The sequence below is a fragment of the Anabrus simplex genome, chromosome X (assembly GCF_040414725.1).
Source record: "Anabrus simplex isolate iqAnaSimp1 chromosome X, ASM4041472v1, whole genome shotgun sequence".
NCBI lineage: Eukaryota > Metazoa > Arthropoda > Insecta > Orthoptera > Tettigoniidae > Anabrus > Anabrus simplex.
Genome location: NC_090279.1, coordinates 61,624,821 through 61,643,138, shown reverse-complemented (window position 1 = coordinate 61,643,138; position 18,318 = coordinate 61,624,821). Strand labels below are relative to the sequence as shown.

The following is an 18,318-nucleotide window of genomic DNA, read 5'->3' as shown; positions in this document are numbered from 1 at the left end:
CTGCTGAAGGATTTGCCACAGACAGTGCAACAGAAAGGCTTGTCACTTGTGTGAGAAAGCATGTGACAAGCTAACTGGCCTTTCCGGTTAAAGGATTTGCCACACACATTGCAACAGAACGGTTTCTCACCTGTGTGATTCCACACGTGTTTCATGAGTGCGCTTTTATCGTTGAAGAGTTTTCCACAGATATCGCAACAGGACAGTTTCTCGCCTGTGTGAGTCCGCGTGTGAACTACTAAGTTGTATTTCCGTCTAAAGGTTTTGCCACAGACAGTGCAACTAAAACAACGTGCTCCGCCATCAGAAGGATGATGACCTGCGTTGCTCACATCGGGTCTCGATCTACAGTGACAAAATAAAAACCACCTGACCAATAGTTCAACAATCAACTCCACTGCAACTCTCACACAAAGGAATTGCTACTGAACATTCCTCTCACTGATAACCCATCAGAGAGTTCCTTACTCATGAACATCACATTCCTGAGAGTAAACCTCATCTAAGGTCAAATTCAGAGTATAATCTTAAATTTTGAAAGCTCTCACTTGTTACAAGAATGGGGTGAGTCTTTTCTCTCGAATCACGATATCCTGCGCAAGAATCTTCTGACTTTCTGACAATTTTGGAATGTGCGAGCTCATGGACAACCTAAATTAAAGAATGCATGAGAAGTGGTCCAGCCTAAAAAGGAGAAATGCAAGCCCTTTAATCTGGCACACATTTATCTCTTGAAATCTGAATACATCTGTTCTCCTGCATAACGTACGGCATATGGTTTGGAGTTTTGATCATTTTCAACCACTCTGCGCATTGCGGCAAGCAAGTAATAATTTTTGTAAATACCTTTGTTGCTGAGATAGTTTTAGAGAATCAGTATTGTAGATATTAATAAAATTGAGATCATTTTTAGCCGAGAGTCAGCAAGATCTGCTGAACCATGGCTTACTTTTATGAATGTTATTTACAGTCACGGAAACATACATTTTTTATTTGTACATTTTTATCAAATCAGTGTAGCATTCTATTACATCACAGTGTGGTTATTTCTAATTACATAGCTTTGATGTGCAATCAACTAAGCTGACCTACAACTAGGATGGCTTTGTTAGTAGTGTTTTATTACAAAGTTCTGATATCCCGAATTTGACCCAAATGCAAACTATCATGTCAACGAATATTCTAATAGTGTTCCTTTAACACTACAGCTAGAAGGAGCATGAAAATCAAGGCTAAGAGTCAAAATTAGAGAGGACAGGACGTTGAATTTCACCGTAGTGAATATTGGGGCTATGTGAAAGAAGGAAAGAGATTCTTTTTATTTGAAAAGTTCATGGAAAAAGTGATTATTTTTAGTGGAATGATAACTTCATAGGATAGCATCCAACCCTGTGCCTGTCTCCCCACCACAGATTGGTTCTATATACTTTAGGAAAGAAGAGCAAGAAATACAAATTTCTTGGCTAAAGGTGAGATCAGGAACATGGGAAAAGTCGATCACACAGGGCAAAATACTTTGTAATATGAAGTGGCACTTCCCAATTTATGCTGTATGAACTGAGTTCGCATGGCCCAGTCGAATGCATGGCTTCCTCACAAGCAAAGTAGTGGGAGGCTTCACCATGTGTTGTTACTGCACACTTATGAGAAAATAAGTGGACAAATAAAAGTAGGTCAATGATTCCAGATACTACAGGCTAGACCTGTTGATCACCTAACAAGATATTGATGTTGACATCACTAGACAACAGGGGGCAGAAAAGATGACACTGGATTGTATTGGCATATCACGCCTAGCAAAAGGTGCAAATGTCTGTGGCCATTGTTCTTTACGTGACTATGTGATTTTTGTCACAAGTGATTTATTAGGTTCACAGTTAGTTTTTCAATAAAATGGTATTTCACTTTGCCCTGATAATCATTCTGCACGAACCAGCTACATTGCTGAAACACGTGGCGCGTCCCAGGTGACGGATACGGATCCCCAAAGGCCTGCTGGCAGACTTCAGCGAAATATAATAGCTCTCGCGGACCTAACTCGCAGAAAGTCCTCAATGGTAAATTTCGCGGACATCGAGACGTTCGATACGAAGCAGTTGGCAGAAAAAAGGTACTGTGCCTTTTTGGAAGTTAATGCAGAAAGGAGCGTAGTGTTTCTTCTCTAGAGGAGCAGCTACAAAAGCGTCTGTTACCCATGTCCGGAGTGGTGTAACTACCTGCTGTCAAGAGCTTTAAATGCTTCAAGGCAAGCCGGTCGTAAAATAATATTGACACATGATTATAGAAATATGTCCCATAGAATCAGAACCATGGTTAGGGCATCCTCTTGAAGGGATGTGCGTTGGCAGTGACCAATCAGCATGAAAAGTATACAAGGGTTACCGTCACACGAGCTGTGATGGCTAAGCAAGCGAGTACCCCCATTCTGTATCGCATCACTGAACTATGTCTGGATGAAGTAGCAAATAAGCCACAGCACTTGAGAGAAGGCATATAGGCATCTGCGATGTGCAGGAAAAAGATGGAGTGGTGAAAAGTCATGCGAAATGGGGTGAGATTACTGACAGATGTACAACGGAATCCAAAAAACAAATAATGGTGTTGGCATTGTTATATCAGCAAAATTTGATGTTTCAGTCTCCGAGGTGAAAAAGTATGACAATCGCTTGATGTAACTCGTCTACATTGGGGAGAGAAGGAAATGCTAATTTTTCAGTGGAACGCTAAAAAACTGGTCAGGGCGCGGAAACCAAAGATGCCTTATTGGCTCTGTCTAACAAGAAGACCGCTGACTATCTTATCGTTGCTGGTGAAATGAATGGACATGTCGGACGGAGGAACGAAGAACACACTGTCCATGGTGCAAACAGATATGGACAGAGGAACGACGATAGCCAAAAATTCCCGGTTATGCAGAACATGATAATCGCAAACACACGGTTCAAAAATCGTGGTATTCATCTAGTCGCGTACTACAGTGGCTCCCATCCAACTCACATGGACTACATCCTCGTCAGACGAAGGAATCTCAAGGATGTTCTAGAGACAACAGTTGTTCCTTACGAAACCAATGTGGTGCAACCTCTACCTGTCACCTGCAAGCTGTGGATAATGTTACAAGCAGCCCTATACATCGCTGGAAATGGACCAAATGGGATCAAATGGTGGTGCCTGACGAAGGAGGCCAACATTGTTGCAAAAGTTACAATGCCACAAATCACCGTAGAAGAAATGACCCTGACTAAACTGAAAGGCGCCGTACTCTCTATTCCTGGTAAAACTAAGTCAGGGAGACAACAACGAAGGATTAACTATGACACGTGGCTTCGGAATGACGATGTTAAGTGTGCAGCACAGTTGACGAAACAGCTGTACCATGAGTCTCTTGCTTGTTGGAATGCCTGCAAAGCAGCCACTAGTAAAATGAAGGAGATTGTTGCTGTAACAAAAGCAAATCGGTAAGCAGGACCATATGAGAAACTTGACATGCACAAAATCGAGCGGAATATTTACCAGCTAGTCATCGCAAAATGGAAGAAGTCCGACGTTTTTACGGCATCTATGAGGAAACAGACGGTTTGCTATTTGACTGGCGGTAAGCGCGAGTACACTGGCGGAATTATTTTGACAAAATTTCTATCCTGGAATTTCCAAATTTACCAATCCCCATCACTCCCGCTGTTGAAGGGCCAATGTAGGAATTTGACGTCACCGCTGAAAGAAATGAAACCAGGGAAAGCCATCTGTCCCAATTATCTACGGCAGAGTTTTGTTTCTCTAAATGGGGGGAAGCAGCAGTGTGGCTAAAGCAAGCTTTTCAAGCAGATCATCAAAGAAGGTCAAAAAACCAACAGAATGGTGACGGAGTAGCCATTCAAAGTAAGGAAAGCCCTGCCGATTTTGATAATTACCAACCGATCGTACTTCTGAGCTACGCAATGGCAGATTTCAAACAAATCTTCGACAAAAGTATTAGCAATTTAGCCAAACATACAACAAGCCAAGCTGGATTTGTGAGAAGTTGTGGCGCAATAGGAGCAACCCACGCTGCTGGGCTGTTACTTGAGAGACGCTGTGAAAAGAATACGAGGCTTCATCACGACTTTCTGGACCCTGAAATGGCCTTCCATCGGGTACCTCATAACCTAAACAGTCAGCGCTACAAGAACATGGGCATTCCAGAGCACCTTGTTGAGAGGGTATAACTGATCTAAGAAGAAACAAGGAGTTATGTCCAGCTGACGCAGGAGCGTCTAATGAATTCTGCATATTTGTAAGATTCCAGCAAGGCCCTGCCTTACCACCAATGCTGTTCATTCTTGTGATTGACTCCATTATATCAGACCTGCGCAGTCCAATACCATGGACATTTCTCTATGCAAATAATGCCATTCTGGCTGCAAGGAACAAGCTTGATCTCCAGCGTCAAGCAGAAGACTGGAACAATCGACCAGCCCAATATGTCATACGCTTCAACGAAAAGAAGACAGAATACATGACATTACATCGTCAAGAAGTTGGAACCATGCATGTTGACGGTGAGGATATAGCATGAGCAGAGAAATTTAAGTATCTTGGCTCCACAATCTCTGATGATGGCCAAATTACTGATGAAGTCAACTTAAGGATATACAAAGCCTGACTGAAGTGGAGAATGACAACGGGTACTCTTGCGACCGTCGAATGAAGGACCATCTAAAATCTAAGATCTACCGAACTTATCCGTCCTGTCGTCTTCTACGGCAAACAATGCGTGGCCAGCTAAATAGGTACAACGCCAACTAAGCATCATGGATACGAAGTTGCTTAAGAGGAAGGCTGACATAACAAGAGTGGATCACATTTCAAATAATGTTAGAGTAAAACCTTGTTAGTTCGAAGCAGTTGGGATGCAAAAATCGGACTTATGCAATTTCGAATTAACCACCAAGTCACAGTTAAGATATGCCAACCCTTGCCACGACACCAAGTATTCTTAAGACCTGTTACTGCATGCAATTAACTTTGATACACAGTTTAAATATTTCACATGGCATTGAAAAAATTATTTTTAAAATGATTCCAACAAGGTGCATTTACTGTATTCAAATAACGCTCTTGGACAACTCAAAGACAAACATGACCTCATGCAATGAAAGCAAAATAGTATGATTCAAAGACGAGAGGAAATCTATGCTAGCTCCTCTGTCCTCTATTCATTGAATTACTGTGCTGTATGCATTTTAGATGTCCTGTACTTGCAAGGAAAGTACGTACCAGATGTCCTCAAAACCCTGTGGCTTATCGAACTTTTCTATGACGACGGGAGAAAGTTTCTCGCTTCAGTCTGCATTACAAATTTACAATACAGTACAGTGACGCTATCCTTTAACGACTTCCCGCTATGGCATCTCTCTTGAAATTCTTCCAGTAATTGCCATGTCACAAAGTATTCACAGACCCATTAATGCATGCAATCACTTTGATTCACAGTTTAAAACTTTCATATGCCATGGAAGAAGCTATTTCCAAAAAGTATCCAAAAAGGTGCATTTAGGTTATTCAAATAATGCACTTGGATAAATCACTGGCAAACATAACCTTACACAACAAAGGAAAAACACATACGATTCAAAGAAGAGGACTTATTATGCTGGCTCCATTGTGCAAATGTTTTATTTTTAGATTTACTGTACTGTTTGCATTTTTAGATACCTTGTACTAGCACGGGAAGTGCCCGACGCCTTCAAAACATCGTAGCTTATCGAACTTTGCTAAAACCAGGAAAGAAAGTCTGTCGCTACAAGCACGTTGCAACACAGTACAATGACCCCCACCCTTGTATGATATCCCGGCTTGCACCCTCTCCTTTAAAACCAAGTCCATTTGAGCTCAGCATTAAAAAAATGCAGTTTCAATCGCATTTACAATACTCGGTGCGTATGAACTGCTTATACGCACGCTTTTTTGCCAACTGTTAGCACCATCAGTGTTCGCGGATTCTACTTTTCCACACACTGCCTGCTACATGATATTGTGGCATTCCTTAAAACTCTGAATACAAAAGAATTACGATTTTACTCAAACTTAGCAAATATGAAGCACACTGTGGCCACACCGAAGTGAGTGAAAGTATGGAAAACTACCCCATCAGGTACAGGAAGACGCATTCTATCATGACCGGGATAAATTTTGAATTTAAAATAATCTGAAAAATACTAACTTTCTTAAATGTTGAGGCAGTTTTGAATTAAAAGTCTGAATTTCGGTAATGGGGAACGACACTGTTCTTCGAATTACGAATTTTCCGTATTTTGAAATAAGGGTTTAAATAACATGCAAAACACCTCATGTTTCTGGGAAAGGGAGATGCTTTGATTTAGGCGGGATTTTGAATTAACTGATTTCGAATTATCGAGGTTCTGCAGTATTAGAAAACGTTTTGGCATTTGAGGAAAGGCATGTATGCTGCTTTGGGCATGTGTTGCGTGCAGAGGATGATATATTGGGAAAGTCAGCGTATACACAGAAAGTCGGTGAAAAGAGGTGCAAGCGACGAACAAGACAGCATAGGACAGAAAGTGCACAACGACCTGGAAGCTGTGAAACTACATATATACATGGCCCAAAACCGAACTGGAGAGAATGAATCACAACACTGGACCCTGCCACCAGGCAGGACTAACACTAAAGAAGCTGAATAACAAGAAGCAGATTGATGAATATTCTGTTATAAAAATGGGATAGAATGGATATTTTACACATCCTATCATTCAACTGAGTATGTTCTAATTCTCTCCCCTAAAGCCTATGTCCAATATCTAAAAAGACATATCACAAAATACAGTAATGTTCGAATGATCAAATGCTTCTCGATTTCATGCTTAAGTGACTCCTATAAATGCATTATAAGGAAAAATATATATAACTCAACAAAATCAAAATTTCAGGATTAGCTGTATTAATCAAGATTGACAGTTTGAATATCCAGTGAAATTCTATCAGTTAATTTCAGCCTGAATGGAATTTTGCAATTCATATTTCTGCATACATCCGTCATAGATAGCAGATGATCAGAACAATCAATTTGTTATTTTTATCCCAATCAAGTCCATAAATATGAAGACCATGGAGGAGTGGCACAAAGTGGTCAGCTCAAGGCCATGTGACACTCGCCACTCTACAAGTGGAAGGAAACGGCATCACTAAGTGGTTAGCTCAAGACTATGTGTCTCTACCCAAACAGAAGTTAGCCTCATCACTAATTATATAGCTCAGGGCGATGTGCCTCTCCAGTCATGTAAGGTAATCTCATCACTAATTGGTGAGCTCAGAAGTATGTGTCTTTCCACAAGTCAGCGATTAGGAAGTTTTCTGAATCTTAAAACCTGTTCTTATATAACTCAGTACCAAAGTAACATGGCAAATCTTTTAGACATTTTATAAGAGGTCATTTAAGTTGCTGAATGATATTTGTAGACTGCTGAAATGAGAGTCCGGATAACATAGCACATGAGGTAAGATATAAAACAAAGTAGGAATCAGTAGATAAGACCAGTCGACTGATTCCTTCAGAAGCATCTAAAATCTACGATACACAATGGAATATGCTATAAAGACAATGGAAAGTCCTCTGCCTTGTATAACAAAGAAAAAGAAAACACACAGAAATCTGGTTGCTTTGCTGGTTTGAGAGTGCTTCTGCGCAAGATATGTTTAGGAAGAAGAAAGCTAATTTAAACTCCATCCAAAAGTAGAAATGTGCATTTTGTGTGTGAAAAGTATTCATAAGCAACATTTTTATTGGTGGACATAACACAAAATTGTTCTCTAACATAGCCTATTGTGTCCTGTTACACAAGATTTACAAAGCAACAGTACAATTTGAACTGCTAAGAGTGGACGTATTTGGGCGATCTTCAGTTGTGTGCATGGTTCTATTCTCTCTAATTACAGAGTGTAAGCTGGTACTGGGCAGTTCTGAGGACTGAAATGAATATTTCTTGCCACTAGTTGTGAATGTACAGTAGGAACAAGTCAATGCGTCAGATAACAGTTGAGAAGACTCTAACCACCCACAAAATTCGATAAACCTTTCAGAATTCATAGTTTCCATCACTAATCTGGTTTGAAGTCAAACCTTAGGCTATGACTAGTCATTGCAGGACCTGCCAACACAAGGACTCGGTTAAGAGCACCAATCCGAGATTATACAATCATATCCCAGGGATTATCAATGATCGTTTCACACAGTAACCAACAAACATGTGAGAGCAATTAATTAATTAGCAAGTAGTCCAATGGCAAATCTGCAGTTCAAAAAACATTATTACATTACAAGTTTGAAGACAGGATATACACCTGTGCTACTTTCTAATGTCAGTGATAAAAATTACAATTTTGAAATAATATTATATCATTACATTATGTCAGACTCCTTGGCTGAACGGTCAACGTACTGGCCTTCGGTCCAGAGAGTCCCAGGTTCGATTCCCGGTCAGGGATTGTAACCTTAATTGGTTAATTCCAGTGTCACAGGGGCTGGGTGTATGTGTTATCTTTATCATCATTTCATCCTCATCACGAAGCACAGATTGCCTACGGGCGTCAAATAGAAAGACCTGCACCTTGCGAGCCGAACCCATCATGGGATATCCAGGCTCTAAAAGCCATACAACATATCATTTCATTTCATTACATTATTATTTACCTACTCTTACAAAATAATAAATTCACTTACTTGACAAAATCTGAAAATTTTTTAGGCAACCTGCACAAATTTAAAACTTCACTTTTAGCTGTCCATTTTATTAGTTTACACTAATTGTGTAAATGTGTTTGCAATCAACACACTACAAGCACTTGACTGACAATGAGCACCAAAATGAATAGTGAGAATTAGCGACAATCAGCAAGTGTGACCACAACATTGGAACAAACAAAAATTCAATACCATAGTATTTTTTAATGCTTACAAAAATGTGGAACGTTTATTTGCAAACTATGATATGTAAGATGTAGCATTACTGACCTGAACATTTCATTTCTACAACACATTATCTGCTTTGGCGTCCACAAATGGAGAAATCTGACTTAAAACACAGGAGAAGAAAAAAGATGCTTTAAAAAAAATCTAACCAAATAAATAATTTAAAAATGACATTTTTTGGAGTTATTGAACTCAGCCATCATTATACTGATGAGTGAACCTAATTAAGTTAGTTTGAAATTATTATATTGTTTACAATGTACATAATACCTAACATTTTTTGTATTTGTAGATTTAGTTTATAATCTACATACATGGCTTTTTCTGTGTGTCACTGTTGGTATGAAGTACAAAATTACTGAGAATATCTGGAGTTAAAAGATGCAGAGAGCATTTCAGATGATAAGAATGTGATGAACAAATGATGCAGTGATAGTGAAAGAAAAAACACATTTTCATGGTTGCTTAAAGGTATTGTAAACAAATACACTTCAAAAATATCTAGCATTACCAATGATTCTTTTTGCAGATATATATTCAATGAAACAACAGAATGGAACTTTAAATATGAACTTCAAGTTAGATAATTTTATCCAGTAGAATTTAAAGATATTAGTGGTCCTTGTAAAAGAGGATTAAACTGATGAATATGGCCACATTTTTTTAGATAAACCAACCACTACTGAACACTACTATGAATAGGTACAAGTTATTCCATACTGTATAGGATTTGTAGTGTACATACTTTGTTTCTCCTTTGATGTATGGCAACAGCTGATCATCAGTAAGTTCTTCTATGAATATTTCCTCCTTAATATCTTCAGAAGACTATAAGTAAGAATAAAGAAGGGAATAAAAATATATACGTCGAAACATGAAACAGCTGAGAAAATAAATTTCATAGTGGTACAAGAAGAGTATAATTAATTAATCTCCCATTTTGAAACTATAAGAATGGAAAGAAACAATCAAATCAAAATTACTTTAAATGCAAAGGTATATACTTTGGTGGCAAATGGCACACAAAAATACTTTATTATCAAGCACTAAATATTAAATGAACAGAGAAGATGACAATTTCCTAAAATAGAGTACTAACAATAAACATGTTTTTATACAAACCACACAGCTCATTCTTTATGAATTTATGTTATTTACAAAATTCTACTCATAATAACTTCTATATTTACAAACTTAATCAACTCATATACAACATGTGGAATTACTTCAAGTAATACTATATAATTGCTATTAGATTAAAATTTGCATTGCATTTTTTAAATTTTTTCAGCCAGTAAGGGTTTAATTCTGACCTCCATAAAGTTAAGTGGAATGAGACTTACAAGTGATGCATTTGTTGTTCCTTCAAGCCAGGCTGGTTCCTCCTTGATCTTTATTTGCAGGTCCATTTCACACTGCAACTGAAGCAGTTAGAAGTTACTGGGGTTTATGATTACTTCCAATGATGTTACACTGAAACACAGATCAGAAAAATGTATTACCTTATTGTTACTTAGGTTATTTTTCAACAGACTAAGCAACAAGCTTGAAATTTTAGATGACTCTCAATATCATGATCATACAAGAAAGCCAAAAAATTTAACATGCCTGTGGATTTCGTGAACATACCTATAGGACCACATGTTTTCTATGACTGATACTATGATCAGAGGTAAGGACCTCCAGTTTTACATGACTTCATATACAGTTATCACTTCCATACGAAATATAAGTTAACATGTCTGTCAATATCGAGATCATAGTCAAAGGATCCCTAGTTTTACATGACACCTTATATCGTATTCATAGCTATATAACATACAGTTTTACATGGAAGTGAAACCACACCAAGATGGGTTTTCTTGTAAAAAATCAAACACACATTAATTGTGATCAAAATGCACAAAATTTCTTGAAAATTCAGTGACTATTCCATTTGCATATCACTCTGATCACCCGGGTCCATATCTTGGAATCTTCGTACCATTGTTATCTTCTGCGCTTTGATTCAAAACTAACTGAACAAGATCAGATTGCCTTAAGATCTGTTCTATCAAAATTTTCCTTCTTAGGATCAAATTCTCTCAAACTGTTCTCCTCTCATCAAGCTGATTCACTACCTCTTTATTTCTAACATGTTCTATCCATCCGATCTTCAACACGGCATTTGAAAGGCTTCAACTCTGTTTTTCTCAGCACCAGTTATTATCCATGTTTCACTTCCATGCAGTGCCGTACTCCACACTCAGTGTAACATCAATTTTAAGTTCTTCAATGCACTGAATCTAAAGAACACGATGGAAAAAAGATAGGAGTTTAGGTAGGATTTAGTGATGACATTTTTAGATATTGAGAAGGCATATGACAGTGATCCACAGCAAAAGAACACTAAACATCAAAATGAAAACCAGCACAATATTTACCGTAAGGGCAGTAGTACAAAATATGAAGCGTGGAGGACATAAGCATTAAGGAAAAAGGCCAGGGTCTTACATAAACGTTGATAGGATCCCAGGTAAATATTGCTAACTAGCAAATGAGACATCAGATTAAATTTTAAAATAAGGAAAATTTACTTAGTAAATAAAATTTGAAAATTGGTATAATATAGGAACAATTAAAAATAGATATATTCCTTTTTCTTAGAAAAATTAAAACACAATTAAACTAAAAGAGAGAAACAGGATTTTAAAATAACATGGAAATCAAGGTGAAATGAAGCTCACATTAAACATAGGCTTCCACCAAAATTAAGGTTTGAAAATTCATAACTAACTTGTTACCTGACATACAGAAATATTAAAAATTTATTTAAAATTTGGTTGCAACCAAAATGCAGACCCGCGATATAAATTCTGTTTAAAATTGAAATTTGCTACACTACAAACAGGTAAGAGGATACATGCACAAGAAAAACACACATAATAGCGTACAATTAAAAATCAGTGGCTCCAACCGCGAATAAAAAAACTACATAATTAAAGGAAACCAGATTAAATAATAATAAAACAAGGTGGGTAACTATCCCAGCCAAATTAGAAAATATCAATGGAAAAGATATATAATGCGTTCCCACATAATAATAGAACTCGGAGCACACCCCAGGACTGACATTTACAGATGCCAAGCCATCATCTCATCATAATCATCAAAGCCACCAAAATAAATAACATGTCATCAGATAAGATAAGAAAGCGGTGACCATCATGCAATAATAACAATGACAAGAAAACGCAAACAAAGAGCAGAATGAGACAGGCAAACGTAAGGCGTTGGGCATATTTAAAGTTCAATATCGACCAGCAAATTTCAATCTTTTACAGACTCAACCTTATTAAAATTGTTACAGAGATATCCGTGGTAGTTAGAGGTGAAAGAAGGTGCGGGCTGGAATAGGTCTCAACTAAAAAATTAAATTAACTTTAACAAAGGTTATATTTTCTTTTCAAAATCAACAAATAACAGAGTATAACAGGTACCAAGTAGCAGATCAACAAATTAAAAAATTACAGTTCATTACAAGATTTGAGCTTCGAGCCCCAAGTTTAATTTCTGAGCTCTCAACTCACAACCACAATTGCTAAAGGGCAGAAAACTCCTAAATACAAGGAGCACTTGCTCCCAACTATTAACCTCAAGCCTCTCTAAGGCACCTTTACAACAACACCATAAAGAGTTGACCCGCTCTCGATCTTTCAAGCCTATCAAGGCAATAACAGACTCTTATCCAAACTGCCATCAAGGCATACAAAGAAACAGGGGTATTTAATACCCAAGCTACACGGCCTTTGCATGAAGGAAACAAAACATCAGGTTAAGTTAATGGCCCAAAGTACAGAAAGGACTGGAGGCGTGAACTTGCACTCCTAAATATACAATATTAAAACCTAAGTGGCTCGAGGCCAATATACAGGGGCTAATCCCAAGCTAGGGAGGTGGCTCGTATAAAAATAAAATTTAATACATTAAGGAAAAGATGAAACGGTTATGAACACGTAGTCACCTCGATTTCAAAATGAAAGGGAGCTCGAGAGGGTGAAGCACACTCTATCCCTCCTTTATGGAAAAGGGATTTGAAGTTTTTATATATACTGAAGGTAATTTACATTTTAAAGGAATTGGTTACATATTAAAGGTTTCGAATCCTCCCCGAGAGTTAAACTGCTGAGCTAGCAAAAAATACAGATGTTAAAAGGCCATTATCTTGTTGGAGATCTGTTGCCCGAAGAAAGAGGTGCTTCCCGCCCCCTGCTACATATCCACACACTAAGAAAGATGTTACTGAAGTGGCGCCGAGACAAGAAAATCAGCAATTTTTATACCCTCGTGGAAAATTCGAGACCTTTCAAGAATGAGTAGACACACCCCCTCAATTTTATTGGATAGCTTAGAGCTACATATCCATATCAAAAAAGACATACATTATTGGTAAAAATTAATTAAAGAAATACAGGATTGGCCGAGTTCAAAACTGGCGGACAGGAAGATTAATATTGCCAACCCAAAAAATAAAACAACAAAATGTAGTAAAGACAACAACTTTTGAATACAAAATTTCTTCAAGAAAGTTCATTCCTTCGCACCACAGTGCGTAATCATAGTTTTTAGTAGACACATCTGGTAGAGAACGTCCACACTTCTTGATCAAATACAAACAAAAACACATCAAAATTCATACAGAGCCATCTTCGGAGAAACTGTTGAGTTAATACAGTTTGTTAAAGTTCAGGCTTTCTCCTCTAGAGGAGTTTCAACTGGCGCAATATTTGAACTAGCGGCGTGGAGGTGTACCGCCCGGTACAAAAATCATAATAATAAATTTTTTCATTACTCCCATGGGTTACAATACAAAATTACATTTACTTTTGTTAAACAGTACGCACATTGCCTAAATAATTTAGAATGGAGGGGGTTTTGGATCACGCCAAGAAGCATATATGAGGTGTCATTCAATTTAAGTCCCAACAATGCAAATAACGATCACATCTAAATAATAACCAAGTTGAGGCAATAGAACAGGTAGAAGGTAAATACGAACAACGTAGAAAATTAAGGCGGTAAATAAAATTAAGTGAACAGAATAATAATAATAGTAATAATAATAATAATGTCGACAATAATAATGATAATAAACACCACCAAGAATGAGTAGCCAAACAAGATACGAACCACAACACAGTAAGTTTAAACAACACCCACGAACTACAGCCTCATACACGCATACCTAGCGATTCCAAGTTCCCGTAAAATTTTGTTACATACTTTTACAAATTTAAATTCTATCTGTTACAGTAAATTTTGTTACCAGACGTTTACAGCTTTTGATTAACCAACAGACATTTCGAAGATGTGCTCCTTGGCTGTACAAGATCACTTGAATAAACTATGCTTTCCAGTACTTACTTGATTAGAGTTGAGATATCCAACTTACAACACATCTGCACTTGGCATCTGGTTAACGGTAAACACTCACACTAAGTTTTCTACTTACAGTAATGAAATACAATGGTTGGAGCTCACGTGGAAATTGAAAAGAATAAAGGGCATATCCCTAATAGCGTCGCACTCATCCTGGCGATTCACTCTCCATTAATAGCACTTTCTGGCAACATGAAGTTGTCTTCATACGAGCGCGTTTAATCAGCGCCATGTTGAAAGCTCGAACACAGTGGACCGACTGCCCACTCTCCTTGAGCACGCGGGAAGTCCACACTGCTCCCAGCGTTCCAAGTCGCACACTCTGCGCATGGCCGCGCGGCCCTCGATCAAAATCTAGCCACTCAGATTAATCCAGGAAATACGTAATAATAATAAAAAATAGTTTGAATCAAGTGTGCATGGAAAATTCCAACTAAATGACAGTCTCAAACAATGAGGGATAGATAACGTCTTGTTTCACAAGTACACATGCCAGAAACATAAATTAATTCTCGTAGATGTTTCCAAGTTATAATTCCATGATGCCAAATAAATATTAGTTCCCATTTTCATGTCACAGGCCTCCCCTCCTGAAGCCAGAGCACAGGGGAGGTGCGAGTCCAGAACCATGGATAACATGCCATATGGTATAATTTCAAGGCTCAAACCAAACTTTCATATGTTGGATACAGGATGAGATACCCAAATTTTCAAGTCCAAATAACAAGGAATGATCTTACTTGGTTGCAGGAATGTTGTCCTTCACACAATACTAGCAGATTAACATGTTGAGTGTGAACAGGGTGGGACGCAACTTGGCCAGCGTCTCATCACGCACCACACAAGTTGACAGTACATGGTACAGTAGATGATCATACCAGTACAGAGTGTAGTAGGCAACCACAGGTATCACATATTCTTGCTCACTTAAAATAGTTGCATTGATGGAAAAGGGCACGCGCAAACACTCTGCAACAAAACATGTGGGAGCACAGAATAATGTTCCAAAGACCGTAAATGATTTGCAGGTCGAAATACACAACACACGCATTAATGGCGTAGTGGCATGGCATATAATTAGTCACTCAAACAACCAAAACGAAGTAGCACTCGAAAATGATTGAAGGAGGATACCGTTGAAAATTTAAATGTATAAGTTTTGATGTCTCTTGAAGTTTACAATCATAATAATTTACATAGTCTGTCATCGATAGTAATATCTGAGAATGTATCTTGCGTGTGAGTAAGTTACATAATTTTGAAGAAAATTATTAAACGCAATTTTTAAAGAAATTCAGTTTACATGAACATAAATATGTTTACAAAATTTTGATGATTAAGTGGGCTTAATTTGACTCAAGTGTACACGTCTAATGCGTTTGGCAATAGGGTCATTAACTAACAAGGACACTGGAGTTGAGAACTCTAATACCATACAAGGACCGTGATAACGAGCTGCGGAAATTTATTTACAGCTTTACTACTAAGATAAGATTTGATAAAAACAGTGTCACCCACAGATAGATTGGTAGGCCTGCGTCCTTTGTCATACTTCTTTTGCACATTATCATAGGAAACAACAAGTTTAGCTCTAGCTCTGTTCCACATTTTACGAATCTCCTCTGGATCTGGATCATCAGGGAGGAGAGAATCAATGTTAAAGACATTAGAGATGGGGGAAAATGGGGTAAATGCAAGCATTAAAGACATGGGTGTTTGGCCATGAGATTCGTGGACAGATGAATTAAATGCATAAGTAAGCCAATGAATGCAAGAACCCCATTTAGATTGTTGGTTATGAAGGTATGCAATAAGAGCAGCACGTAAGTTGCGGTTAACTCTTTCAGCAAAACTGGGGTCTGGGTAGTAAGGTGTGGTGGTGACACGAGATATCGATAGATCAAAGCAGAATTTTCTGAACAGGTTACATGCGAAAGGTCTAGCGTTGTCAGACTCAATAAACTCAGGAGGATCAAAAATAGAAAAGATCGAATTGAGACAGGATATAGTGGTCTGAGCATCCATCTTTCTCGTCGGGAAAATCCAAGTAAAATGGGTAAAACCGTCAACACACACTACTGCAAATCGATTTCCTTTAGAGCTTAATGGGAACACTCCGACATAGTCAATGAACAGTCTCTCCACTGGTTTAGTAGGGTGAGATGAAGACAACAACCCAACACGAGTATTCAAACTAAGTTTACTTATACTGCATAGTCTACAAGCTTTGACCATTTCCCTAATGTGAAAATCCATATTTTTCCATTTGAAATGAGTTCAAATCTTTTGACGAGTTTTGAAAACCCCTAAATGTCCTCCCATGGGGGAGTCATGGTAATACTTAAAGATTTCAGGGATGAGGATTTGAGGACACACAATTTTGTACTTATTGTCATGTCTAGCCTTGCAACATAGAACATTGTTAACAAGCTTATGAGGCTTAACAACATTACCATCTTCAAGTTGTTTAACAATGGAACTAATGTCAGGATCACTAGCTTGCAATTTTGACATATCATGGAACAGCAACGGGGAGTCAGTCAAGATAGCATTAATGCAATTGGACTGGCAAGCAGAATGGTTAGGAAGGAAATTGACATCAAAAGTAGAATGGTCAGGAGGCTTTTCACCAAACATCCTACTCAATCCATCAGCTACAACATTTTCAGTACCACGGTGGTGGCGAACATCAAAATTAAAGGCGGAGGTGCGGATTGCCCAACGGGTCAACCTACCCGTGTGCTTAGGTCTATTTAATACCCAACTAAGTGCCATATTGTCAGTTTCAAGAAGAAATTTAGAGTGCTTGACATACATGCAAAACTTTTCAAGGGAGAAAAAACAGCCAAACATTCAAGTTCATTTCATCAGAATTCAGGGTACGCGAGGCATAGGCAATGGGTCTCCTACCTAGCTCATCCTCTTGGAGGAGGACACCAGCAACGGCAGAACCTGAAGCATCAGTTTGAATTATGAAAGGTTTTGAGAAGTTAGGAATAGCCAGGACAGGGGCGTTTGCCAGAGCAGATTTAAGTTTATCAAAAGCAATTTATTGAGGTTCCTTCCAGACAAATTTAACATCCTTATGCCGAAGGGCATTAAGGGGAGCAGCAATTTGGGCAAAATTTGGGATGAACTTGCAGAAAAAATTGGCCATACCAACGAAACGGGCTATTCCCTTCTCATCCTTGGGTTCAGGAAAATCATAGATGGTTGGGTTCTACTCTGGTCCACAGCTACACCATTAGGCGATACGATATGATCCAGGAAAGACATATGAGGCTGCGCAAAGGAAACTTTAGATCGTTTGACAGTGAGACCAGTTTGCTTAAAGCGACGAACTACTTCCCTGATATGAGAGAGATGTTCCTCAAAGATTTCCGAGTACACAACGACATTGTCAAGATACTTGTACACAAACATGAACTCAATGTCAGACAATATGGAATCTAGTAGTCTCAACAACACGGCTGCGCCCGTACTGAGGCCGAACTGAATTCTCTCGTAATCGTATAAGTTCCAGTCCGTGATAAATGTGGTTAAATGCTTACTTTCCTCAGCCAGAGGGATCTGGTGATACGCTTGATTGAGATCAAATACAGAATAAAATTTAGCACCATAGAAGAATGAAAAGCAAGAATGCAAGTCGGGTAGTGGTATAGATTGCAAGATAATCTTCTTATTGAGAGATCGGTAGTCGACTACAGGCCTGAACCCACCTTGAGGCTTAGGCACTAGGAAGATGGGGGACGCATAAGCAGAAGTTGAAGGCCTGATAACTCCTTCTTCAAGCATCTTATCAATAATTTCCTTCAGAACCTTCATACGTGGGGGAGATAGACGATAGAGGGGAGAACGAACAGGAATAGTGTCACTCACATCAATTTTATACTCAAGCACATTAATTACCCCTAGCTTATCTGTGAATACCT

General features: G+C 38.3%; 1 long non-coding RNA gene across 1 annotated transcript; it reads right to left on the bottom strand.

Annotated features, from left to right (window-relative positions):
• Positions 1-212: 212 nt before the first annotated feature.
• LOC136885952 (uncharacterized) lies at positions 213-10,393 on the bottom strand. The gene is made up of 3 exons (XR_010861652.1): positions 10,312-10,393; positions 9,714-9,796; positions 213-345 (listed from the first exon to the last, which is right to left on the bottom strand). It is a non-coding gene; the product is annotated as an uncharacterized lncRNA (long non-coding RNA).
• Positions 10,394-18,318: the final 7,925 nt, after the last annotated feature.